This window comes from Lonchura striata, chromosome 5 (genome assembly GCF_046129695.1).
Source record: "Lonchura striata isolate bLonStr1 chromosome 5, bLonStr1.mat, whole genome shotgun sequence".
In the NCBI taxonomy this organism is placed as follows: domain Eukaryota; kingdom Metazoa; phylum Chordata; class Aves; order Passeriformes; family Estrildidae; genus Lonchura; species Lonchura striata.
This window is the reverse complement of record NC_134607.1, coordinates 46465572-46493263: the sequence shown is the minus strand read 5'-3', so window position 1 is coordinate 46493263 and position 27692 is coordinate 46465572.

Here is a 27692-nt window from a genome sequence, read left to right as displayed (position 1 = left end):
TTTCATGCCCAGTCCACCATTTGCTGTTAACTGTTCGCTGTAACCCTAGTTTAGCTTCTATTCAGAGACTGCAACATAAATCAGATGTGGCAGAGAGCTTCACCTTTCCATGCTCTGTGCTGCATGTGAGAACCTGGATGCTTCCAGGCAGACAGCAAACAGTGGCAGTGTGTGCCAGAAATGACCCATCAACTGAAGTTCAAGCCATTCAGTTGTGCTCTTTAACTGCTAACAAAACTGGTGTGCCAGGGGTTAGCTAATGAACCACCACAGCCTAACTGACAGCATCAACCCTGCTGTCCTCATCCATGACACCTGCTCAACCATCAGACATTGCCACGTGCTGGGGATGAAAATCATTTAACAAAAAAAAGAAGAGCGGATTGCAGCTGGAGTCCCACTCTGCCACGTGTGGCAGCCAAACCCAGCACAGGCATGAGACACAGCTTACTTTTGTCTCATGGAAGTTGTGAGTTCTGGGTGTGACTCAACTAGGCTGACATACAGAGACTAGTTACAGGGCCCATCACCTAACTTTCTGCTTCAGATCACTGAAGCTGGGATGGCAGTGACAAATGTCTTCCATGATTTGTATGCAATGGAGATGATGTACATGAGTCAGTAAGGCAGGCTCCACGTTCTGGGTTGTCCTGCAGCTGAGTGGTGATGTGGCACAGACAGGGAATGATGATCCTTCTGAGATCAGCAGAGAAGATCACTCACCTGTCAGCTCAAAGACAAAAAACTGTGTGCTTCTAGCACCAACAGTCAAATGGCAGCTGGGAAAGAAGAGGTCCAAAGTTTCATATGCTGTGAAGGAGAAGGGAATAGCATGAGAAATTTGGACTGCACTATGCTGCTGTTCCTAGGTACCTTGGTTGTCATTTGTCTGAAGAATTAGTTGGGAATTTATCACCTCTGTGCCAAAAAAACGAATATATAGTTCGTTGAAAGAAACTCTGTGTGTGTGAGTGTGTGTGTGTGGATGTGTGGGTGCATAGAAGTTGCCTTGATTTCGAAAGAAAGTCCCATAGAACTGGAAAAGTAATGAGGAAAAGTTATGGAAAACTTGTTGTATGCAACATGTCTCCTAAAAAGGATGAAAAAGGATCCTTAAATTTCATACCACACATTGTATTCCTTAATGATTGTACAAATGGTAATGGAGTATTTGGTTATGTGAAGATGATTAAAAGGTGCTCCAAACCATGATTTACATTATTTTCTTCAGCTTTGAGTAGGGCCTAAATATTTAGAGAACAGGGAAAAGCCTCAAATATCACCCTATTATTCCCTATTCCATTTGTTTAGGTCCTCTACCATTAATTCTTCTCCAAGAGCATAATACTGTAATGTAGGTAAGATGATAAATCATCTATTACAAATCCTTAATAACAGAAGTTACATTAACAGTGAGTGAAGTACATCCAGATTCAGAAATTAAACTCTTTTTACTAAACTATTGGACAAATAAAAAGGGACAACACTCCTGAGCAAAAAAAAAAAAAAAAAAAAAAAAAAAACAAACAAACAAAAAAAAAAAACACAGGCTGGTTTGCATATGATTTCAGAAAAATGGCTTCAGAAAAATTTTCACATCCTTCAACTGCACTTGAAATTTGCAGGAGAAATTATATCTGATCAAGAAGTTGGACCTACATAGTTGTGTTCCTCAGGGTTTTGGTATTGGAACCAACACTGCTTCACATCTTTGTCAATGGCATGGACAGTGGGATTGGGTGAATCTTCAGCAAGTTTCCCTGTGACACCAAACTGAGTGGTGTGGCTGACATATCTAGAGTGAAGGGAAGCCATCCAGAGGGTTCTGGAAGGGCGTGGGAGGTGGGACTGTGCCAACCTCACCAAGTTCAACAAGGCCAAGCTCAAGGTCCTGTACATGCATACAAGCAAACACAGGCACAGTACAGACTGGATGGAGAATGGATTGAGAACAGCCCTGAGGAGGACTTGGCAGTGTTGGTGGATGAGAAGCTTGACATGACCAGTCCATGTGGGCTCACAGCCCAGAAAGCCAGCCATGTCCTGGGCTGCATCAAAGGAAACATGGTCAGCAGGGCAATGGAGGCAATTCTGCCTCTCTCCTTGGCTCTGGTGAGACTCTGCCTGGATTCCAGCTCTGGGATGTCCATCATAAAAAGGCCCTGGACCTGCTGGACAGTGTTGAGAAGAAGACACAAAGCTGAATCAGAGGGCTGGAGCACATCTCCTTTGAGGACAGAGAGTTGGTGCTGTTCAGCCTGGAGAAGAGAAGGCTGCAGGGACACTTCATAGCCGCCTTCCAGTGCCTAAGGGGGCAGACAAAAAAGCTGCAAATAGGCTATTTACAAGACCATGTTGTACTAGGACAAAGGGGAATGGCTTCAAACTCAGAGATAACAGTTTTAGATAAGATAATAGAAAAAAATATTTATTACAAGAGCAGTGACACACTGGAACAGGTTGCTCAGAGCAGTTGTGGATGCCCCATCCCTAAAAGTGTTCAAAGCCTGGTTGGAAGGGGCATTGATCAGCTTGGTCTAGTGAAAGGTGTCCCTGCCCATGGAGCTGGATGATCTTTAAGGTCCAACTCAAATAATTCTGATTGTATGATTCATTCTGATTTAGACATGTTGATGGTATTAATTCAGTTAGTAGTTTAAATGCCAGAAAACTACTATTCTTCTTGGTTGCAAAGATTTTTCAGAAACAATGTTTGCCTTTTTCTGAGGCCCCTTATGACTCCATCCCATTTCTGAAGCACAATACTTTTCCAGTAGATTGCTGTGGAAATGAGCTTTGCTTCTAGTAACCAGTGACAATGCTCAAACATGCTCAGTATGTCACTGAATCAAGTCTATCTCTTCAGCAGCTGTCATGTGTAGTGAAATGTTTAGCTTTTTGTCAGTGTGCAACAGGGACCTGTCGGACATCTCGCTTCATTCTGCCATTGCCATCTATTCAGTCATAGACTGCAGAAAATGGGTGTTCATGCTCACTATAGAAAGGCAAATGTTGTTGTGAAATCTGGTAAGATTACTTTACCATTACACCCTGACCCAGTAATATACTTGAGCACGATTCAGTAGTACCCACACCAAGTGACTAAATGGTCATAAAGCTATCAATAGAAATGCTTACATAATTGATCACTCTCAGAAGGTTTTCTGATGACCTATTTCAGTCAGGTGAAGTAATTCAGTTTTAAACCTAATGTTGAGATATTTCCAACCAAAATGATGGCCAATTCATGCATTTTGAATATGTAATGTAAATTGCTTCAATCCACGCTATCACATGAAGTCTCAAACAAATGTTCCTTATAAAAGTCTCAGTGGACATGAATGAGATGACTGTCAATGTCCACTAGCAGAAATAGAATCTAGCAGAAAAAGGACTTAAATAAAATAAATAGTGAGTTAATTAGTGTCTTCAAATGTCCATCCAAATGTTTTTCACTGGACATAACATAATAGGCAAGGGTCTTTTTTTTTTTTTTTTCATATAAAGGTTAATATTATATAAGCCTACAATTACATTATTGGAAAAAAGTAAATAAATGAATGTAACAAATTACAGCACTGGTCAATGATAGGGATAAAAGATCTGAAGTCCTGGAGTCAGCCCTGCTCTAACAAAGGGATCTAGGATGGATATTTTATACAATCTTGTTCCTTGTCCTACAGATCTTGGAAGAATATAAAGATGAGATGAGCCTTTACTCATTCGTTCTGTTCTATTTGCATGCTTGGTCTCCTACTATAAAATTTACTTACTGTCCCAGAGTCCTGACAGACTTAGAGGTTATATTCAAGTGAAGAAGAACTAGTGAGGAATGTGGTCTCAGGGATAAAGTGGTGCACTGCCCATGGCAGCTTGTAGCCTCTCTGAAGCTGGGACTGGCTATAGCATAGCATCCCCCCAGAGTCTCCTCATGTATGAAAAAGAAAGTATTGCAGCCCCACAGCAGCTCTGGGTAACAGGAGGAAACCTTCAGCTGGTGTGACCCCCTCAGGTCCTCTGCTGCTGGATTAGCAAAAATCACAATATTATTGTAAAACAAAAGATTTTAAGTAAGGAATACAAATCTAAATAGGAACTTGGCACTTTTTAATGAAGCAACAGTAATATGCTGTGGAGAGGTAACACCAGGTCCTCCACTGTGTCAAAGGAGATGAGCCAGTATGTTCTAGCTAGCAGGGACTACAACAGCTGTTGATGGGTGGCTGTCAATCCTCTCAGCTTTAGTAATCTGGACTGTAAGCTTCCAACATGAGTAAATGAAAGACTGAGAGAGAGAGGCAGATACTTTTCCTAGTTTATTAATTCTACCTGAAGACAAGGAGGATGAATTGCCCTTGGGTGTGCTTTTCTTTCTCCTTGGCTACATAGGGAGTATTAAACAAGAAGAGTAGATCACCTACCAGACCTTTAGGTGCACAGCTGCACTGCTGTGCAATCAGGATCATAGCAATCATTCTGGGAGGCCTCTTTCAAATTTAATCTCTCCCAGGCTAATCTTGGAACTGGTTTTAGTTAATTTTTAAATATTATTATAATTTAGTGGCAAACACCATACATTTGTAAGCAAAGATTAACAGCATAATATTTGTGACTTTTCATTTAAATCATTGCCAAACCTCCAAAAAGTTAATGAAATAATAACTCAGTAGGATGTGTTGTAATTCAGCTACTATAGAAATAGCATGTGCATTGTGACAGGTCCATTAAAAATGCCAAATTGAGTCATTATGGTAATTATTACCATAAGGTAACTACCCTTCAGTTTAAGGACATGTTTAAGGTTATTTAAGTCAAACTAATAAAACACAAAAGTTGACTTTTGTTGAAACTTTGGCCACATTAGATAAGATTTTTTAAATTACTAAAATGAAAACATGCTGAAGTAGAAAATGTGCATTTTCTGTCTCAGTTTTTTTCCCTCAAATAAAATTTAGATGCATTCCTTCGGCTATTTGTCCTGCTCAGTAACAGACCATTTGAAGTGGTTTTACTGCAAAAGTGATTCTTTGATATTCTTATTTTAAAAATCCCAATAATTAAAAATATCCCTGAATGATCATACAGCATTGGTGGCCTTAGGCTTTCAACAGTCACCACCAAGTGGTCTTCTGCATCTACTGGTTCATATCAGTTGTTCTTCAGGGAGTCTGTGGGGTTATGTAAGTTAAAGTTTATTCAAAATTAAATCAGAGCCTGATTAAATGTCCAATAGTCCTTTATCCCCCTCTCTTATTGGAGGAACAAATCCTGCTGTCAGGAAGTGTTGTGAGCTAACAGCATGTGAGTCTTGTAGGATTTCTCATGTGAGCAATTTCTAAATGAACCTCAATGTGGTGCCTTTATGGCTGCTTCTATGTTCTTTATCCTAACTTTTCCTATCAAAGTTTACCAACAAATCCAGGCAGAACTAGGATTTGTCCTTGTAGGTGTTGGTGGATGTTAGTATTTATACCACAAAGGTTTGTGCTAGTGGCCAACACAAAGGAATTGCTGCTGGAGAGCAAAATTGAAAAGAAAAACATTAGAACCTCAACATTTTGCCAAGTTTTATTGATGATGTTCAAACTTCTGTATTGAATTTATTTCTATTGACCTTTTTTTCTGAAAAGAATTAAAGTAACTTTTAGACTCCTGGTTATGAATGTATTATGTACATGTATAGTTACAGTGTAAGCAGGACTTGATGCTCAGTATACATGATGTCTAAATTTGAATGTATCTTGTGTCTTTGAGTTTGCAGGTACCAGTTCAGGCAGGGAAAAGAATCATTTATTGTGGTAAAAGTGGTATATATTGAGATTTTCTCCAGTTTTGCATGCTCCAGTTTGATCCTGGAAGTACCTTGAGATAAGCTTCTGATTTGTAAGGCATGTTTAACTACCTCTGCAATATGTCATGTGAGGAGCTGAGGAGCCTGCGGGAATTCAGTTCTGTTCTGTTCAGTCTCTGAAATTTCACAGCTCAGAATAAAATGAACCACTGTCTAACATCACAGTTTTCAAACTGCCTTATGCCAGAGGCTCTAAAAAAGTTCAATATCCTATATTTCTTTTTCAGTCTTACAAGAACAGCAAGCACAAACTGACATTAACGCAATGCACATTTTCAAACATTTGCAACTTTTTTTAAAAAATAAAGCTGCTGAGTTCAATTAATGTGAGGTTTAGGGTAGCTGCTTCTTCTGCTAAAGCTAGAGGAAGGGCATGACTTGCTGTATTATGGAATATTTGCATTGTCAAGGTGATTATGGGAAAGGTCTGGGTGCCATCAAAAATGTGAGCAACTATGCTCTGTTTTTTGTTGTTTGTTTGGGTTCTTATTCCCTAAAAAAAAAACTAAGCAAAAAACCCAAGCCAAAGCAATACACAAAATCCCAATCAAACACAAAACCACCTACAAAAACCAAACAAAAACCCAAAGCAAACCCAAAAAACCAAACCCAAAACCTCGAGGACAGCTGATCGTACTCTGTAGTTTACATTAAGAGTATGAATTTTTATTCTTATTTTTTTAATCAATACCTGGTGTGTTTATGTGCATTCAAATTACAAGTAAGCATATCAGGAGTTCTATATACGCCTCCAAAGAATGTCTCTGCCTGCTGTTAGCAGGTCCCTGACCTCAGCAGAATCCTTTCTTTCCCCTTTCAGAGCGCTCTTCCTTTCCACCCGTTATCTACTGGAGCAGAGGTGTCCATCCAGCGCCGCTGGGCTTGGCTGCTGCACTCCCTGCGCGGTGTCCTGGACACAGCCCTGGCACTGCCGCAGTAGCAATGGCAAGGTGCCACCTTCTGACTGCTTCAACGTGTGCATCCCACACCGAGGAGTCCTGAAATCCCCTGGGCAGATGAACCACCGGGCAAATGATGTTGATCGCTCATCTGGAAAAATTCACGGGACCTTCAGCGACGGGGCCATCCAGATTTGGATAATGGCAAAGCCTCCTTTCTTCCCATGCAAGGCTGTTCAGAACTAACAAACTGATACAATTTTGAGTTATTCTTAAAAGTTTGCTGAGTACTTATCAGACCCTCAAGTTTCAGGAATATTTCTAAAATTTTGTATGAATTTATATCTTGTTTTTTGCTCTATTATCCTAAGTTTCTTTTTTGACTTTATTTCTATTATAATTTCACTGAGCAACCATGGCTGAACAATAGATCTGTAGTAATGTTCTCTTCAAAATGTGCCAAGCTTTGTCTTCTGTGTGGTCAGGACAAAAGTGAAGGAGGAAATTGTGCTGGACATCCTCTCTTTTTCTCAAGCCGAAGCCATTAAATCTTGTTTTCACTGAAGGTAAGATCATTTCATATAAATGCAGTTTCTGCCTGAAACCTATTGTGGATAAATTAATAACAGCAGGAAAACTTTTGCATCAGACTCTGTAGGCCTTTAACATGCCTAAGGGCTTTTTTTGGAGCAAATCATACGGTGGGGTTGAGCTATTTACATGTGCTAGTATTTGTTAAATTTTCAGATATATGGTTCTTAGCTGAAAGCGAAATATTACAAGGCAAATATGATGCCAAATATAAATATTTTGATGCAAAATTCAGAGTCAGCTACAAATACACACCACACATGTCTAAATACATCCAGTATTTTGAGTTTATTTTTGAGAACAGCAGTTTCCATTCCTCATTCTTTTCAAAGGCTGTCATTTAAATAACCTTGAGAGGAAATTACTCTGTCATTCTCCTGCTCTGAAAGAAGGTGGTTGCAGCTACATAGATCTCTAGTTGTCTGTTCCCCTATGGGGCCATAGCAAGCGGCAGGCTGTGTGGTTGGGGTGGATTTAGAGCAACCCAGCTTCATCATCACAGGAGGAAAGGTTTTCAGCTCAGAAGCACTGGCATTTTTCAATGCCTTTCTGCCTTAGCAACAAGGCAGAACAGTTGTTTTCCCTTGCCATGTCCAATTTCTTGTCCTCTTGGCCCTCTGCTTTCTGATTTGTGGTTTGGTGCTCTTGGCCATGTAAGGATTTAGGGGTGCGTGCTTCTAAGGGGTAGTCAAACCTGGCAACATACTCTGCCTTGAGTTACTGTTACCAAATATCCAGAGAATCAGGTCTGGTTTTGGTTTTGTTTTTGGGGTTTTTTTGTGGGTTTTTTGTTTGTTTTTGTGTGGTTTTGTTTGCTTGTTTTGAGCTCTATTTGTTTTTGTTGTTCTTTGTTTGTTTGTTTAGTTTGCTTTAGTTTTTGTCAAGGTTACAGCTTGTGCTATATGTGTGCAGTTCACTCTTTTTGAATTGATAGGCTCTTCTATAGAGTGCAGTGCCATAGGCTAAGGTCTGTCCCAAGTGACATTTCTCTGTTTTTCAGAGAACCTTTAGACTCCACACAGAGATCACAGACAACCTCTTCACTTATGGGTCTCTGCCTTGCTGTCTAGTCTGTAAACAGAGTGCTCTTTGAAAAGACCAAAAGCCCCAGCAAATAGACATGGTCTATCTACCCTGTGGCTACAGACAGCTACTAACATATTTAAAATAAAAATACTGAAGTGTCTCGCTGGTCTCTTGTAAGAACATGCACCCCTCATAATGGAAAGCAGTTTGCCCTTTGGACATGTGTTCATCACAAAGACATTGCAGAATTCTTAATCTTTCATTTAATCAATTGGTTCCCATGGTCTTTCAGGTAAAATAATCATGTGTGAGCATATTGCTTCTAGAACCAGGGAGCTGTGCATAATATAATTCAGTGTCTTCTAACAGCATTTTGTCATTCTGTGCTTGCAGAAAAATTCTCCCAGTTGACGGTGTAGAAATGCATTACAGTTGTATGCAGAAATATAGATAATACCAAGTCCCTGTCAGTCTAGGTTTTTGTGGAAGTTTGGATGCACTAGGAATACAAAGGACCTCCTAGGAATTATTGTATTCAATACCAGAACATTTATTGGTTAAGGCTTTATGTAAAACTGGAAATATTTCAGCCACTATAAAAAGGGAATAATCTTACTTTTGGAAAACCTTTCTTTGATAATAATTCAGATTCATGTTTCAATAGTATCAATTTGTTCGCTTCCAGTCTCCCCAGTACAAGAGAGCAGCTGGAGAAGTTCCAACAAAGGGCCTTAAAAATAATTAAGGGACTGAAGCATCTCTTCTATTGGGAAGAGGTGAGAGAGTTGTGATGGGCTGTTCAGCTTCAACAGAAGGCTCAGGGGCATCTTATCCATGTGTGCAGATACCTGAAGGGAGGGTACAAAAAGGATGGAGCCATGCTCTTTTCAGTAGTGTCCAGTGACAGGACAAGAGGCATCGGGCGCAAACTAAAGCACAGAAGGTTCCCTCTGAACATTGAGAAACAATTTTTACTGTAATGCTGGCAGAGAATTGGCATAGGTTGCCCAGATTGTGGAGTCTCAGTCTCCTTTTGGAGATGGTCCTGAGCAATAGACTCTTAGTGGCCCTACTTGAACAGTGCTGTTAAGCAGATGCCCTCTAAAGGTTCCTTCTAAACTCAGGCATTCTGTGATAAATGAGATAATGTCTTAAATTTCTAAATATATACTGTAAATATTTTATTTTTTTCCTTAGCTTGTTATTGTCATCACTCCACCTCTGTAGCCTGCCTGCACCAAAAGGGCAGTCAAAAGAGGTGTGAAGCAAGAACTTATTCAGATAGAATATTTCATTCAATTATATAAAGAAACATCATTATACATGGCAAAAATCCCTCTGTTTCTAAAAGAAAAAAAAAATTATCTATCATTAATTTGTATAAGATCTGCTTTTGTGAGAGTGCCCAAATGATTGGTGGCTGCTTTTTCATAACTGGAGCTGAGTTATGCCCATATGAGGACAGCAGTCTTTGAAACAGTGTTAAATCAATTGAAAGAAACAGGTGGGTTTTCCTTTGAAAACAAGGAATGCTCTGATGTTCTCACATTTTCAAATATCAGATTTTTGTCATGTACTCTGAAGACGGAAAGAAAAGTCATGACCTCCCAAAAGAGTGGTCTATTACTTAGGATAAGTCTGAAAATGAAAAAATTCCAGGAGTGGAAGAGAATGAAACATCTATTGGTAAATATTGACATTTTCAGTCTTCCCTTGAACATAAATTATTTTAGACCTGGCCCACGTATTCTGATTATTTCCTGCTCCTCTTTTTTTCATGCCTTCTAAGTTCTCAGTCCTGCCCCATGAACTTGCTCACAGTTTTCTGCTATGTATCAAGGCAATACTAAAGATTTCTGAGTCAACCTGGCCCCCCTTTGTTCTTTATTGCAATCAAATCAATCTTAAAAATTCCTGATCCTGGAGGGTTTTTGCATGTTTTTTAAAGGATGCCAAAGTAGTAAGGAATACTTGAGCCTTATGTAAAGTAATAGCTAAAAGACTAAAGATAATGCTTACAACTTATTTTTGATTAAGTTAAGCAGCAAAGTATGAAGCCATTCAATACCCACGTGACAATAGAATTACTCCATCATCTAGAGATATAATTATTATCACAGCACCTCCTTCCCTCTACAATCTGGTACATTAGCAATAGACTAAACACACATATGCACTGCCAGTTGCTCTGCTGTTTGAGGGAAAGCTGCTCAGTTACCCAAATTATCTTTCCCTTCAGAGCTTATTTTCTGCATTTGCTGCAGAAAGCTTGGTTTAATTGCCTTGCAATTACATCCAAAATCTTAATTTCTTTGTCATGCTTCTGAGCTTTGTATCAGTGTGCTAAATTTTAGGAAACTAAAAGTCAAATCAGGAGTCTTGGTCAATTTCTTTTTAAGATACATGTTAGTATATATGTTCAAAAGAAAGTGACCTTTGTTTGCTATATGTGATATTCTTAGCTATTCTTAGCTTGTCTCTGGGCAATTTAAAAAGCATCCTTTGGAAAAGTATTGAAAGAACATTTGGAAAAGCAATCAACCATTTTTGTAAATTTTTCAGTTATTCAGAAGCTGACTTGAATGACATATGCATTTATGCGAAACCTCCTCAAAAATTTCATTAAAAGAGCAGAGCAGAACAAAGATGTTCATTTTACAATATTTGAAAAAATTCAGTTTGTATATACTGACAAGTTCCATTAAAACATTGACATTTTCAACCAGCAATGTGAATTTTTAAGAAAGGTTACAATTTTTCAACAGCTTTCTACATTAAAAACCCTATGTATTGTGTACATTATTTTATTAGTCTGAGAATCCCTATTTTGTATTTTATTAATAATAAAGTTTTCATTTTTCACACAAAGCTAGTATATTAATAGCATATGAATGTTAGTCTCTGCTCTAAGTCACTCAGCAGATCGACACACTGTTCATAAAGCAGATTACTGAGATAATAATAATAATTTGATCTAATGAAAAACAATCATTAAATCACCCTTTAACAAAATATATGATTATATTTTTGAGGTTTCCGTGTGAATTTGTATTCATTTGTTAAGGCATCTGTCTTTGATGGTACACGTATTTGTTGCTTAGCAAACTGTGAAAATGACAGACTGTTGAAAATCCATGTCAGGCTAAAAATTATCTCTGCTTGGGATTTTGAATATCAAGAGGTCCCTTTTATATTTGCATCACTGCAGGGCCAGCCTGAAATATTTGGACCATGTTTGACATGGTTAGAAGCTGTACAAACAGGGAACAGTGAGATAATTCTTATCTCAGCATAATAATAAATCCAGATAGATAAATTCATTCCTCCATTTATCACTTCTTTACTATGATTTCTAGTAGAAATTGACACAGATGAGCTTTATTTCATTATATACTTCAATTTTTCATTCATATATACATAATTTCTGCCTTTTCTACGTATTGTTAGGGGCAGGTATTAGATGTTTTACTGGATTGCCATACTGTTACAGAGCAGTTCCTAAATTTTTTCTTAGAAGACTTTCATGCAGTGACTGCTCGTAAGTCCATGTCTTTGAAAGGTTTACCTTCCCACTGGTTTAAGAAGACATCTCTTGTCCTCCTAGTTGCACAGTGGTACCTGGCTGCCTGTGAAGTCACTGTGGCACAAGTGACTGTGACACTGTGACACTGACTCAAGTCAAACAAAATTGAGCCACTTATAGAAGGATAACATTTATAGAGATCTATAATCTCAATAAATTTGTTTCCTTTGCTGCTGGCAGCCATGTGAAGTTACGTGAAATCACCATCCTGACTGGGTTTACTTGAAGCCCACAAAGTCCATTCACTTCCTCTTTGAGACATAAAACAAGCTCAGACAAGTAATGAGAATAGTTTTTCCTGAATCCACTGTCCCAGACAGTCCTTTTTGGTCCTTAGCTCTGTGTTTGCACTGAATTTGCTTGGATTGCATGGAACACCACACAGAGGAGATAAGAACCTGCATTATTCCTGTGACTGTTTTTGCTGGTTTTCACCTGTACTGAGACCAGGCAGCAGCTGCTGGATTTGTTTCTGAGCCTTGTTTTCTGATTCCAAATCTAGGAGTGGGCTCCAGGTGGCAGCATGGGCACCATTTCCAGAGAAGGCATAAAGGATTGGCAGGGAAAAGTTTCAAATTATTTGGTCTTTCCTATTCCTAGATGAAATGTGCAAAAAAAAACCCCAAAAAACCAACAAAATGAAACAAAAACAAACAAACAAACAAACAAAAAAAAAAACACAGCTGAAATTTAAATTTTAATAATTTTTAGAGTTTCCTTTGTTTGTATTATTCTCAGAATAATTCTGCGGCAACTTTCATTTCTCAAAAGCATGTTTTCTCACTGAAATTCTGTAGTTACTGAACCAAACTGAGCTAAACCTTAAGATCAAGGTATTGTGAAAAGTTTCCATGTAATATAGAAAATGAATGGTTTTTAAGCATTTTTTAAAAAAAAGACTATTTGGGTTAAATCATAGCTGATTTTAGTTTTGTTTGGGTCTTTTTTTTTTGTTTGTTTGGTTGGTTGGTTGGTGGTTTTTTTTGTGGTGGTTTTTTTTTTTTTTTTTGTTTTGGTTTTTGGTTTTTTTGGGTTTTTTTTTCCCAGAAAGTTCTAATAATCTTTCTGCTAAATACAGGAGTCGTACTCATTGTGGAAAGATTATCAGAGAATCCCTGGGTCCTGAAACCTTCCATCTGCAGATTCAGGTACAATTACATACATGTCCTTAAAACAGCCTGGACTATTGAGTCACGGAGACTAAAGAGCCCTGGACATTAATGTGGGGATATGACAATCCCAGCTTCAGGCACTGAGCAAAGGTCTGAATCATGTTCAAACTGACAGCTATTAGGAAAGGCAACGACCAAAGGAAAAAAACAGCATGAAGTAATATAAAGTGTATATATATGGTAATCTGAGGAAAAACTGCGGATAGTGGCTGCTTTTTACATACAAAAGACACCTGTAAGGTTACAAGCTTTAACAATGTTTTTAACACACTGAGAAGGGAATTCTGCATTTCAAATTCTTGTGCATACTGCTTTGAACCCTACACAGTCTCATTCCTGATCATAAGTCTGCTTTTTTACATAGTATTGATTCACTTTCAAGCACTCTGCATGAATCTGCTCCTCCTTGAGGCAGAATTTGCTCTAAATACCTCCTCACATCTCCTTGCTATTGCCACAAGATAGCTCAGAGACAGAAATTCACATTTTCCCAAGTGTGCTTGTTCTTTCTCTCTATATGGATATAACATCTGGATGATTAATTATTGAAAAGTAATGTCACCTCTTTCTTGTTTCTGTTAGTATTAGGAGAGACACATTTCATACAATTTTACACACACAATGTAAAACATGTTTCATAAAATTTAAGAAAGTTTTTATGTACTTAGAAGAGGGAAGCAACTCAGCTCTCTTTTCAGTTACAGAGAGAACCAAGCAGGAGAAGAATGTCTCCTGAGAGAAAACTTCACCCACTAGAAGACAGAAAAAATAATCTTTCCTTGGTAAAGACTTTAAAAGCAGTATAAAAAATTACGATATTGAATTAACAATACTGACTTTCCTATTAACAACTGAATTCCCAGTTCCTAGTTTCAGGTGTTATGATGCCACAGAATATATTTTTCTACAAAATAAATAATAGAGATATGAAATCCTTGCAATTTCAGTTTGGGGTATTTTTTAGTATTAAATCAGCCATCATAGGAGTTGAAAACATGAAGGCTAGACACAACTAGTCTGAATTATTTTTTCAGAAAGATGCAATTTGCAGTCAAGTAGCCCTTGAATCAAGTTCATTAAATGAATCCATGCTCTATTCACTCATTAAACAAATTAATGTGCTCCATTTCATATATTGGAGCTTTGCCTGTTTCTGTTAGGGGTAGTCCATTGTGAGAGCTGTTCTCTGATTTAACCCCATGCATCATTATGGGCTTTTTTCACGTTATGTCCCTGGAAGATCTATCTGGGCTTCTTCTGACTCTTGCAGATCTCTCCCCTTGGAGAACTTGCTGTCTTAGTTACACTCTCTCAGGATTAGTACTCAAATAAGGCCTAGGAAATAGACTCCAATGATTTGCTTTGCCATCTGACTTGGTGATATCAAAATTGCTTTTGACTTTAGTAAGAAGATTTCCTGAACAAATGTTCAAAGACTAAGCTTTATATCTTAATTCTGAAACCCTTCATTAACTAACTTCATGTATGTGCAGATGAACTAATTTTTCTTGCTAGCAGAGCAGAATAAATAATAAAATAATAAAAATTGCTTTTCTGTGTGTGCATGCTCCCAGAGCCTCTCTATGTTCAATTTCAACAAAGAATTCCCAAAATGCAAAATTCAAACCTTCCTTTTGAAAATAAGTTTCTTGCTATTTCTCTCACTAGGGTTTCAATCATATTGAATAAATGCTATATTCTTGCAGCAGTTTTGGTGTGAATTTTACTCAAAGCCCATATATCATTTGAGTGAAACATGTGAATTGAGGGCTTTTTGAAAGGCTGTGATGAGAACTGGACAGAATGAAGGACAAAAATCAATGAAACAAAAGTATTCAGTCCCATTAAAGACTTGACATAAATATAGCCTAATTTCCTGCATTTCTGCTAAACTAATCATCTGCCTTACCCACATCACTAATTTTGCATGGGTTACAAGCAGAACTTTTGGATTATTATCAGCAAAACACCATTTCTCTTTTTGGATTGCAATGAAGTCAAAGACAACAGGGATGAAAATATATTTTAAAAACTTTAAGATTGTCTTTGCACTCCAGAGCCTTGGGGAGCTGATTATTGTCCTGTTTCTTGTGTTTCAGGAAAGACACTGCTGAGTGGCTTAGAACTGAGGATTGCTGGGACCAGCTGAAGGACTCTTCATGCAAGGTGCATGCCTGAGTATGCACCTTGTGCTGTCCCTGCTCCCATGTCCTTGCTCTCCTACAGCCAAAGCACCAGAAAACCCCTGCTGCACTCACTTGAAACCCACCAAGCAGCTGGTGATAAAGTGACAGCTAAAACAACAGAAAATGATTGAGAGATGGATAAAACAGCTCTTTTGATCACCCTTGTTTTTAGTAAAGGAAGACGAGAGACTGTAGCTGGATTTGGATGGAGATAATTGCAGAGGTGTTAAAAATACTACCCATAGTTGAGTCACTTTGAAGTAGCAATTTCCCAGATGTATAAAGAAGAACAATTAATTAGCTTGCACAAAACTACTGTAAGTCGTTCTGGTTTGTGATAGCAGGGCATCAGTTAAAACCAGATTTGTCAAGGAGGGAATTTTCACTCAAAGCAATATTGCAGCTGGGAATGCTAAGAATGCTGGTGTGGGAAAACTCCCATTCTTATAGGAGCTTGCAATTTTTCATTCTCTGCCTGTTTTGAGGAGCAGAATTCCTGTGAAGAGATAACACACTCTCACAGACATGCCTGATCTTCCTGCTGAGGGAGAGAGAGATATAAAAACACAGCCTTTTGTTAAACCCATAAACCATGTGTGCCTGAAGCCCTTTGGTATATTGGACAGGCAGGATAGTCACTAGGATGAACTAAGCCTAAGGGAATCTGTGTCCTTGTGTGTCTCCATGGCCCAGTGCTGTTAGTGAAATAATTAAATAAATCTACTCTTTGCATCTCAGCTGTGGCTTGGTGGTCACCTTGGTTGTGTCAATTCACATAGTGACCTAATATGCTGTACCAGCTTTGTCTTCCTAAGGGGATCAAAAGTGAAATCAGCCCAGATTCCTTATGTTGTAAAGATAGATTATGTGGATATATCTGCCGTGCTGTAATTTGTATCCCACAAATGGCCAACCACTCTGAAATTTCTAAAGGGAGTGCTTGAATATTGCATGGTCATTGACCAGAAGAAAAATGAGTTAACTTTTTCAAAAGCTAAATGTCTGTGAGTTACTGTCTTGCTACATAGATGTGACCATCCTGGTTAAAAATACCTGGGTGCCTGCTCTTGTTTTGAGCCAAATGGCAGGGAAAACAAATTTTGTACATCTCGTGTTCAAGCCTATGATTTAAAACCACAGTCAGGATGCTGACAGCCCCCTGGAGCTGAGGGTTATGGGGGCTGAGTTCTGAGGCTGCTTGAATAGAACACCAACCAAAAGAAAAATTTCTTCAACATGGGCACAGTATATTCAAAATGAAAACTCTGTTTTCAAGTATTAAGAATGAATACTTAAGAATGAAGACTGGTTTTATGCCAGTTGAAAGAGCAGGAGAAGCCAGGTAGTTGCTCTTTTTGTGTTATGTACAGATAACAGGTTTTTGGTTTTTTTTTTTTGTTTGGTTGTTTTTTTTTTTTTTGGTTGGTTTTGTTGTTGTTGTTGTGGTTTTTTTTTTTTTTTTTTTTTTTTGTTGTTGTTTTTTTTTTCTGAACTCATTAATATTAATCATAGAATGGTTTGGGTTGGAAAGAGACTTAAAGATCATCTGATCCCAGCCCACCTGCCGTGGGCAAGGACACCTTCCACTATGTCACACCTTCCACAGTTTGCTCAGAGCCTTCCAAGCTGGCCTTGAACACTGACAGGGATGGGTCATCTACAACAGCTGTGGGCAACCCTCCCAGTAAAGAATTTATTCATGGCTTCTCATCTAAACCTAATCTCAGTTTGAAACCATTCCATAGTGTCCTATCACTACATGCTCTTGTAAATAGGCTCTCTCCATCTTTCTTGTAGGGTCTTTCAGGTATACTGGAAGGCTGCAATTAGGTCACCTCAAGGCCTTCTCTATTCTAGGCAGAACTATCCCAATTCTCTCAGCCTTTCCTCATAGGAGAGGTGCTCACCCCTCTAATAACCTTACTGTCCCTCCTCTGAACTCAGTCTAATACGTTCATGTCGTTCCTGTGCTGGGAGCCCAGAGCTGGATGCAGGTCTCTGGGTGGGGTCTCACCAGAGCAGAGCAGAGCAGAGGGGCAGAACCCCCTCCCTTGCCCTGCTGCCCACGCTGCTTTGGATGCAGCCCAGGATGCAATTGGCTTTGCAATTGGCTTTCTGGGCTGGGAGTGCGCATTGCCACCTTGTGTCCCACCTCTCATCCCCTGTCACCCCAAGTCCTTCTCAGCAGGCTTGCTATGGATCTGTTCACCCCCAGCCTGTGTTGATACCAGTGATTGCCCTGATCCAGGTGCAGCACCTTGCACTCAGTCTTGTTCAAAGTCATGAATTTCCTGTGGGTTCACTTCTCGAGCTTGACCAGGTCCTTCTGGATTGGATGCTGTCCTTCAGGTGTGCCAACAGCACCACTCAACTTGGTCTCATCTGCAAAATTTGCTAAGGGCGTAATCTATCCCTTCATCTATGTGATTAATTAAGATATTAAATAACAATGGTCCCAAATACAGACCCCTGAGGGATATCAGTTGTCATGGATGTCCATCAAGACTTTGAGCCATTGGCCACTATGTAACCATTCAATCAATTCCTCATCCACTGAAGACCCATTGAATCCCTCTCTCTTCAATTTAGAGAGGATGTTGTGAGAGATTGTGCCAAAGTCTTTACAGAAGTCCATATAAATTACATCTGTTACCCTTCCCTTGTCCACAGACATAGTCATTGCACCATAAAAGGCCACTATTTGGTCAAGCAGGTCTTGTCCTCGGTGAAGCTGTGCTGCCTGTCTTGTTTCACCTCCCTGTTCTCCATGTGCCTTAGCATAATTTCTAGAAAGACCTGCTCCTTGATCTTGTCAGGCACAGAGCTGAGGCTGACAGGACAGTAGTTGCCAGAACCCTTCTGTTGCCTCTGCTGTGCTCCATGCAGTTCTGTGTAGCACCTTGCTCTTTGTGTCATGCCTACATTGTTTCACTAATAGTAATAGAAGCAAAGACATTTTTCTTATGTAATTAAATTATTAAATTAATTATTAATTAGATTATATTATTAAGTAAAGACAGAGCCTTAAGCATACATATTTCTAAAAATTGTAAATATAATAGCATGACAATTTTTTTTCCTTCTTTTCTGCTCAAGGTTTGTTTTTATGACAGGATTTAATATTATATATTTATATTCAATGACAGAAAAATTTCCCTTAATATTACTGGGAAAATAGAGTAAAGCTTGGCCACTGGGTAAAACTTAACCCCCCAGTTTCCTTTCATATGTTCATCAGTAAGGCAAACATGTAAGTGTTGGCCTCTTGATGCCCACTGCTCTGACTCTGCTGATTCTGATTCAGCTGTTGCTGCTGGGAAGAGGCACTGCAAATGCTCTGACAGCAGGGAGATTGTCAGGTGCAGATTATAAATGTTAGACTGAATCAGCCTTCTAATTATAATAGCTTTTAGGATTTTTGTAGAAGTGCATTAGTCTGTGCAAGTCTGGTAGGTGAAATATTGTGACATTAACTGGCAGCTCTATTCACACTGGAAGTTATTTATCACAGTAGTAAAATTTGAAGAAATTATATGATTACATATAACTGAAAAATTATCATGCCCCTGTGGTTCTAACTCTCTGGTTACATCCTGTGTCTTGAAGCCTCCCAGGTGTATGATTATCTAATAATGATCAGCACTTATTGATTCAGCACCATATGTCAAATTGCAAAGGAAAAAACAATGAACAGAAGAGTTTATGTCCACCGGGAAAGTTGCGTGTTTACATACTTCAACTCTTTCTTATATTAATTGAAATATTTCAGATTTGGAATTACAATATAAACTTTCTTCTGAGAGTTTATGTTACTCCAAATGATTTAAAGAACACAGAATGAGGTTTCCAAGGCCTGATGTTTTTATTTGCAGTACTTTCAGTTTGTGTCAACTCCAGATAATTGCTGATTCCTGAACAAATTTCTTTTTGTTTTGTGCCTCAGTGTTCATTTTTATAAATTAATATTACAGATCCATATCTTATAAATCTAGCTCAAAACCTCTAAATCAAAGTTATAGAAAAAAGTAAAAGCTGTTTTGATGTCTCACATGCTGGAAGTTCTATTCCCCATGAATAAATTAATTTTACAATAAATTCTGTTATAATAATTTCTCCAGGACATGCACACATTGTATTCCTCCTATGCATCACAGAAAAGAGGGAGATCATTTAAATATGGAAGGAACTAGACAAGTGTCTGTAAGAATTGTCCTTATGTATTGCTGGTGGAGGTAGATAGTGATTGAATCAGAAACACAGGAAACAAAAATGGGAAGGATTATGCCCAATGCCACTGAATGTCTACACAGGAGAAAAGGATCATAATCATGAGAGTATCACAGTTTCTTTTTGTTGCCAGCCATACCTTAAGCCTTTCTACAAAGCAAAATACCTGAGATGGAAAGCCATTGGGAAATATTTAAACGGGGAAAATCCAGAATTCAGGGATGTTTTTGAAATCTTAATATACTTGTAAAATGGGGAATAAATATTAACCTTTCATTTCAAAAAATATGATAATTATTATTTTCTGTAGCACTCACATAATAGAATTAAGACTGCCACAGAGAAAAACCATAAGTAAATCAATATGTAAGTCCTCAGAGAATGACATGAATTGAGCAAATTAAAGTAAAGCATGGGACTGCTCAGTGAAAACTGGCAGTAAAATACAATGTTGAATGAGTGCACATTAACTGAGCACCTTTCATTGCATGTAAATGAAGAAAAATATCCTGAAAAATGTAAACATAAAAGGTTCTCAGCAGGCTCTTCAGTCTTCCCATGTCCTTCTCAGGGCAGTGAAATGGATCAAACTGGCAAAAGACACATCAGGAAAAGCAAGAGGTCTATAGAAATTCAACTCTGAATCTTCCTCTTTCTTCTACAGTTCTCTGTTCTTGTTATTGAAACTGAATTATATTTGCACAGATAATTTAAATCCCTCCATTTAACAGTTATTTATTGAATTTGTATTCTCAATAATGCAGCATGTGCGTGTACATGCAGCATAATATTATAGTGTAAATATCTGCAGTGAACTGAGCAGCAGTTCATAACCAAATTTTCATACAAAATTAATCATGTTACCTTCATTAAATTCTAAAGCTGTGTAATCTCCTCCTTCAAAAAAGAATGAAGACAGATTCTTCACTGTAGGGTCTGTCTAACTTGTGTGCCCTAGCTTTCCATTGTGACAATATCAACTGGTTGTCTACTAAATTACTTAATTTTTTGGGAATTTATTGCACTCACTGGTGAAGACCCCTTCTACTATTTGACATACCAGTTCTCAAAGGAACTGGAGAAGTGAAACAGCCATGAATATATGGTGCAATGCAAAAAGAAAAGGGGAAAAACATTCACCCCAAATCAAGAGAAAAAGATAGGGAAGAAAGAAAACTTCTCTTGGTGAGAAACTCTGCCAACAATGCAAATCTTAAGTACCTTTTCTCCACTTCTACAGCAAAGGCACAACGATGCAGCATATATGTTTACTTTCTCAAATCAATCAAGGAGATATTCTATTGCATCATGTTGGAAAATCAATATAGCTGTGAGACATTCATGTGACACCTGCCCCTAGCAATACCGTATTGTTTTATATATCTATTTTTTAATTAGAAGGGAATTGGAAGTAATCAGGCATTCTTTGGTCACTATCATGACTAACTTAATTTTGATAGCCTATTTAACTCAGTTTAATTAACCTTCTCTTGTCTATGATCCTATATTTATGCCCCTAAATTAGACTAGGACAGTGCCCAAGGCCTATGATGGCATAGGAAAGGCAAAAAACCCAAATGGAATCCCTTACCTAGACAGAATTCTTTTTTTTTCTTTCATCTAAAAGTGATCATTATTGTTTTTAGCAGAATCTTTGAGTACAGCAGTAATTGTTACTGAGATTAATGTTTGGGGAAATAATTTCAATATGTCTTTATGCAAACTCATGTTTTCAAACTTGGATCACAGCTAATGTTTACTTCACACTACTGCACTGTGAACAAGACAAATGCACAGTTAGCTGAGAAAATTGAATAAGGATGAAGAGAAACATACTGTAATGGTGTCCTGTGCTATAAGCTGGAATTAACTGATATCTATAGAAACATGTCTATGCCCTTAGAAAATGTAACTTTTTCTGGCCCACAGTTTAGGTTCCATCTATATAGCCCTAACGTTAGAGAATAAATACATAGTGTAACAGTTGTTTAATATGCAAATATTTATTTAAGGGTTTTTAACCCCAGGCAGAGGTAAGCTAATGCAGTTATGTTTTATGCATTGAACTGTGTGAAATAATGTCCCATGGTTCAATAAGTGGTTACATGTGGGTAATTCCTCTGAGTAATATATAGCTATATCATGATTATTTGTTTCCTTAGAAATAGAGATTTAGAGCCTGCCCTACCTGATAACCAGAATAAACCAGGTAAAAATTCTTGTCATTGCATGTTCATTAACTGTCTAAGTGATAAGAATATCTGAATGGTGATCAGCATAATCTAAAGAGTCCTTTATATAATGATAGGGTGATCTTAGGTAATATAATAGCTGTATCTCTGAGTTATTTTGTTCAGGCATCTGTATTCATGTGTAAAGAGACTACACAGGCAGGATAGATACTGCTTAAAAACAATGATTATTAGTGAAAATGCAATTATGAACTGGGATTATCAAGCAACAGAATATATTATTCTATCTGATAAGCATATATAATGCTTAGCAGACTTTTACTGCAAGGCAGTCATCTGTCAGGAGAGGAAGGTAATCTCCCTTGCCTCCTTGAGCTGGTTTTCAAAGGCCCTAAATTGCCATCATCTCCCAAGTATATGTATTTTTCTCTACAATTTTATACTTTGTCTTTTTGGTGCTTATTTGAAAAATTTGTGGTGATAATAGAAAAATTTTCCACAGTTCTCCACAATTTCACAGAACAATTTCTCCACAATTTTCACAGAATCACAGGATAAGGAGAGCTGGAAGGGACCCACAAGTATCATTGAGTCCAACTCCCAGCCCTGCAGAGCACCACTCCAAGAGTCACACCATGTGCCCAAGAGCAATTTTAAACACTCCTTGAAGTCAGGCTTGGTGCTATGACCAATTCCTGGGGAGCCTGGTCCAGTGTCCAGCCACCTTCTGGGTGAAAAACCTTTCTCTAATATTCAACCTAACCCTCCCCTGACACAACTTCAGGCCATTCCCTTGGGTCCTGTCTCTGGTCACCACAGAGAAGAGATCAGTGCCAGCTCCTCCTCTTTCCCTCTTGAGGATGTTGAAGACCACACTGAAGTCTCCCCTCAGTCTCCTCCAGACTGAACAGACCAAGTGACGTCAGATGCTTCTCCTGCAGCTTCCCCTCAAGGCCCTTCACCATCTTTACTGCCCTCCTTTTGACACTCTATCTAATAGTTTGATATCTTCCTTATATTGCAGTAAACAAAACTGCACACAATATTAGAAGTGAGGCTGCACCAATGCAGAGTGGGATAATTATTTTATTTTTACCTTTTTTAATGTGCATGTCTCTGCTTCACAGACTATTTCACAGCTCTTTCTCATACTTTAGCAGTTTCCTTTAGCAGCATGAGCTAAGGTTAGATGGCTTGAGCATACCAGAGCTGTAGATAACAGAGTACTCTAGAGTGACCATCTCATAGAGCTAAATAAGATTGACAGAAGTACAACAAAATTATTCTACTAAAATCTCCCTTCTTTGGAAGTTGAGGTCTGGATTGCACGTCAGGTATGCTGGAAAATAAAACTCCTGCTTTTTATGGAAACTATTTGGAATTGCTTCATGACAGTTGTCTGAATTGTTGCAGACTCTTATTCCAGTGCATGAAAAGTCTAGAAAATTCTTCCTGACAACATATGTGTAACTTCACCAATTTTAATTTTTTTCCACTTAGCTTTTTTTTTTCCTCTCTGAGAAATGAACACTGGGCAACACGAAGAAATTGCAACTACTTTCTGAAAGAAAAAAAAAAAACATTAAGTGTAGAAAACTAATCATCTCTTTTGCTACCTTATCAATATATTAATATGCTTTTCCAGTCTAATCATAAAACCACAGGTAGTTCTTCATACTAAATGGTCTGTAGCAGGTTTTAAAATTACAATCCAGTGGCTCAGAAGCAGTACCTCAAATGTAGTCATATGATTTACTAGTGTAATTACCTACTGATCTGCCTTAAAACTCATGCACTTTTCCGGCTTTCCTTAAAAAGAGGGAGCCTATCAAAATCCAGTTTCTAATGTATGAATTCAAAATGAAACATATCTGACTTCTTTTACTTCAACATAATGTTTCTGTAAAAACATCTCTAGTATTTGCAGTTGTTAACATCTGCAACTCTTGACTCAGGTTTTTTTCAGTTGTGTGATAGACTGCTTATTTTAGTATCAGAAGGCCCAGGGCTGTAGATGAAGCAAACCAAAATTCTGTGCAGTTAATGCACAGAATTTGATGCAGGTGGTGTGGTCACAGCAACAACTTTCCAATCACTCTACCCAATATCAGCTGGTTATCAAAATAAACTTTCATGTTACTTTAAGCAATTTAATGCTAGAAGTTGTAGTGAACTTGATCCTAGCCATCTCCTGACTCTTTTCAATTTCACCAGCTGTGATTATGTTCCCTGATGTTTTGAACAATTTCTTCTAGAAATTACCTTACACAGATTTCTAATAAGATAGTAGTCTACCTTCAAGTTCAGACCAATGAGAATTAAAGACTGGTTTAGTCAGTAAAATTAGTGTAGCTTGGCTTGTCACTATGTGTAGATGAGCATGGATTCCTGAATGTTTTATAATAGCAGAACTAACATAAAAATGAACAGTGTCTCTTCATATACCTTTTCCCTCTTCAAAAAGGTTTTCTTTTATTTAGAGATGCTTTTACAGTATTTTATGAAAGGAGTAAAATTTAGGATTTAATTAGTAATCCACCTTGTGTTTGAACTTCTAGGACATGAAAGTGAGTCTCAGCTCTCTTGACAGTGAAGTTCAAAATTTTTGCTTGCCAGCAATCAACTTCCCATTACATAGGGAACTGGTGTGTGAGTTATTTTCAAGTAGTTTGAAGTACCTAGTGAATCCATTAAGATGGATTGAATGGTTTCTAGTACCCTGACTCTTTGCTCCCTACAGGCTGCTTTTGATCCACATCTCTCAAGCATGTTTACCTTTGGACCATTCTCGTTCTTGCCATTTTACAAGTCGTGAACACTACAGGAACCAGATATCTGTAGAGTGTTAATGCAGCTGTTGACAAGGAATTGAGGATTAGGAACAGGACTACTCCTGGCTATTAGAACATGATTTATTCCTATGAGTGCTGAGGCAATGATTTTATAAGTATTTGAGTTGATTCCTGCTTTTCCTTTAGAGAAATGTTCTGATATGTGCCTGAATATTTCTGTTTAAATAAAGACACCTACAGATACTAGCCCAATTTTGGACATATCCAAACTCCTGTAACTCCCTGGAGTCACAGATTTTATGTGGTCAAATCCTCTGAGATGCCTATCTCTTTTTTAGGAGTGGGCAACATATACAAAATAATCAATTACAGGAGAGTTACAGAACAGAAAAAAGCAGTAACCAAAAAACCCAAGCTTTTATTTCTTGATCAACCCAGCTTCAGATTATCTTGACATTTCAAGGTTGTAATTCTATTCTTACAAACTTGTCTTGCAGAAGTTGCAGCTCTCCTCACAGTGGATTGTTGTTCCATAGGTGGGTTGCAACTTAGGGCATTCATCAGCTGTGCCAGCAGCTGTGCCAATGGAAGACTGTATTCTCAATTGATCACTTTGAAGTTTTGTTCCTTGTTTTATTGATCATGGATCACTTAACTGCTCTAGTTGTGCAGAATTCTACAAATAGTAGCATTGTTACAATTTCAGAAGCAAATATATGACTGAGAATAATGACTGGAAAAAATGCAACTTTAAACTGTACACTATTTTATCCTGGGTTTTGTTCAGAAGATAATTTCTTTTAAAAAATCAATACATAATGACATCTAAATCAGTGTATCTCCTTTTGACTATGTTTTGATTAAAATCACAGCAGTTAAAGTAGTACAGGGAGAGAAAGGAGCTCATGAGACATTAAGACCCTTAGTTGTCACTTTAGTTCTGCTTTTCTTTCAGCTTTCATTTTTATGCTATGCTATGGTATGGATGCATATTTTTAATTAACTTCTGTTTAGTTAATAGATGTTCAGACATGGTTTAGAACTGCAATTAGAAGAATAGGATTAGATTAGAGCCGTACTGTGTTAATTAAAATACTTTTGAGATCTGTTGTTCATACAATAAAATGTCAAGTGATTGACAAACCATAAGTGAAAAATTGATCTAATTATCAAGACATACAAAATGTGGGGCTTTTTTCCCCCTGAGAGTTAAGATTTATTATGGCCATTAGAAATACAGATGTTTATATGTGTATGTCTTAGAATTAAATGAACTTTTCTGTTCCTTAGTGCTATTCTGCTTACTGTAAGATAGAATTATCAATGGTTCCTTCAGTGGATGGAACTGTTCAACCTTTTTCAACTGAAATTTTAATCTGGAAGCAAATAACTGATGTTTGCCACATTGAGGTCATGTAAGGGCATGAACAACCTCCTACCATTGCTCTTCTTGAACTGAGAAAGTCTTACTGAGTATTCCAAATATATGCTAAGGATCCACAGTGGAAATCAAGTGTGCTGTGGAAGTCTAAATAGTTAGAAAAGAGAAGCAATGAAGAATAATTGTGAAGAATATCCAGTAATGTTTTTTAAGTCAATTATTAGTATATAGGTGATAATTCAGCAAGTTCTAAACAAACTTATTGAAGACACATAATTTTATAATCATTTTTTTAAACTTACAAAGATAGATTTTAGAAGTGGTTAGGTCTTCTGCAACTGTTATGGAAATTAACACTAGAAAAGCCTTGCTGCTCAAATCGTAATTTTTTTTATAATTCAGGTTTCCAACTTCTCTACATTAATATTCCTTAACTCTAATTGGTTCCATTACTATTAAAACTTCCTTTTACTTCTCTTTAAGTAGTCTCTAGCACATTGATGGAAGCTGTTGTGTCCTATCCCAGCTACAACTTGACTACATTACCCTAGCAAAATTCTTTTTTTTAAGTTCCTACAAGACAGGTTCCCCATCTACTGAGCTTCTCACCACTTATTCCAGCTTCCCTTAATCTTTCACAGATATATGTGGCCAGAATTGTATGTAGCTTAACATATTTCATATAAATACTCATTGGTACTGTATAGAAGGGAAATAAAACCAGGGAATCTCAGAAAAACGGGAAGCTGGACAGGACAAATGCAGGTCTGAACCAATGTGGTTAATCAAATGTTCTCCATTTATTCGAGAAAAGATGGTAGTGTATATATGCTTCTACATAGTTTACAGAAACAAAGGCACTCTGATTGGCAAACTAACATTGTTTAGCTTTTCTCTAAGGTGGCCTAAACCTTACACTATAAACCTATACTAATTCACACCCAGACAGCCCAGTGGTCCCCATCACACCTTCATACTATCTCTATCTATGCCACAAACTCTTAATTTCTAACTGTGTCAGAGGCTTGAAGGCCTCACAAGGCCCACATCTGATGCTTAGACTGGAGTAGCTCAAATCTCACAACTCATGTCCTCTTTCTCTCAAAAATGCTGCAACAGGAAATATTCTTTCTCTACTAGAAATTCCTCATCAGAGGCATCCTTGGATCATATGCCTTTTTAATGATTGCAATATCCTGTTGACTAACAGTCATCCCCTGTGATTAATTATGTTACAAGGTTTTTCTCTTCCTTATTCTTTCTAGTTGAAGGATTCTCAGTTGAGTTTACAGCAGAATTTTATATTATTGGTTCTCAGAAGCACAACTGTGTTTCATACTACTGAATTTTGTACTATTGAATGTAATAAAAAATTAGTTCCATCTGGTTTTATTTACTTACCTTTTTATGCTCACTTCCAATAAACACTGAGAAAACAAATGAATCTGCTTGACTCCTTTCAAACTGGGGCTTTCAAAGAGTACTTTTGAAATGCCCCTTGCTACTATACATATATATGTCTGCTAACAGAGCTTGTTTGTTCAGTTAATCAGGGAATGGCAGTAACAGAGTCTGCATCATTGACTCAGTCATTAATCAAGATGCTTCAAGGTTCCTAAATTCTGGAGGTACTGAGACTTACTGGGACTTCTAGCCTGCCCATAACAGTCAATAATAAAGTTATTATTGTCTTTAAAGAGCTTTTTGCATTTTTAAGATGCACTTTGAACATCCTTTCTGTGTTTCAGTCATGTAGAATTTTCTGCTGTCCTGCAAAGCAGACATTTCCCTG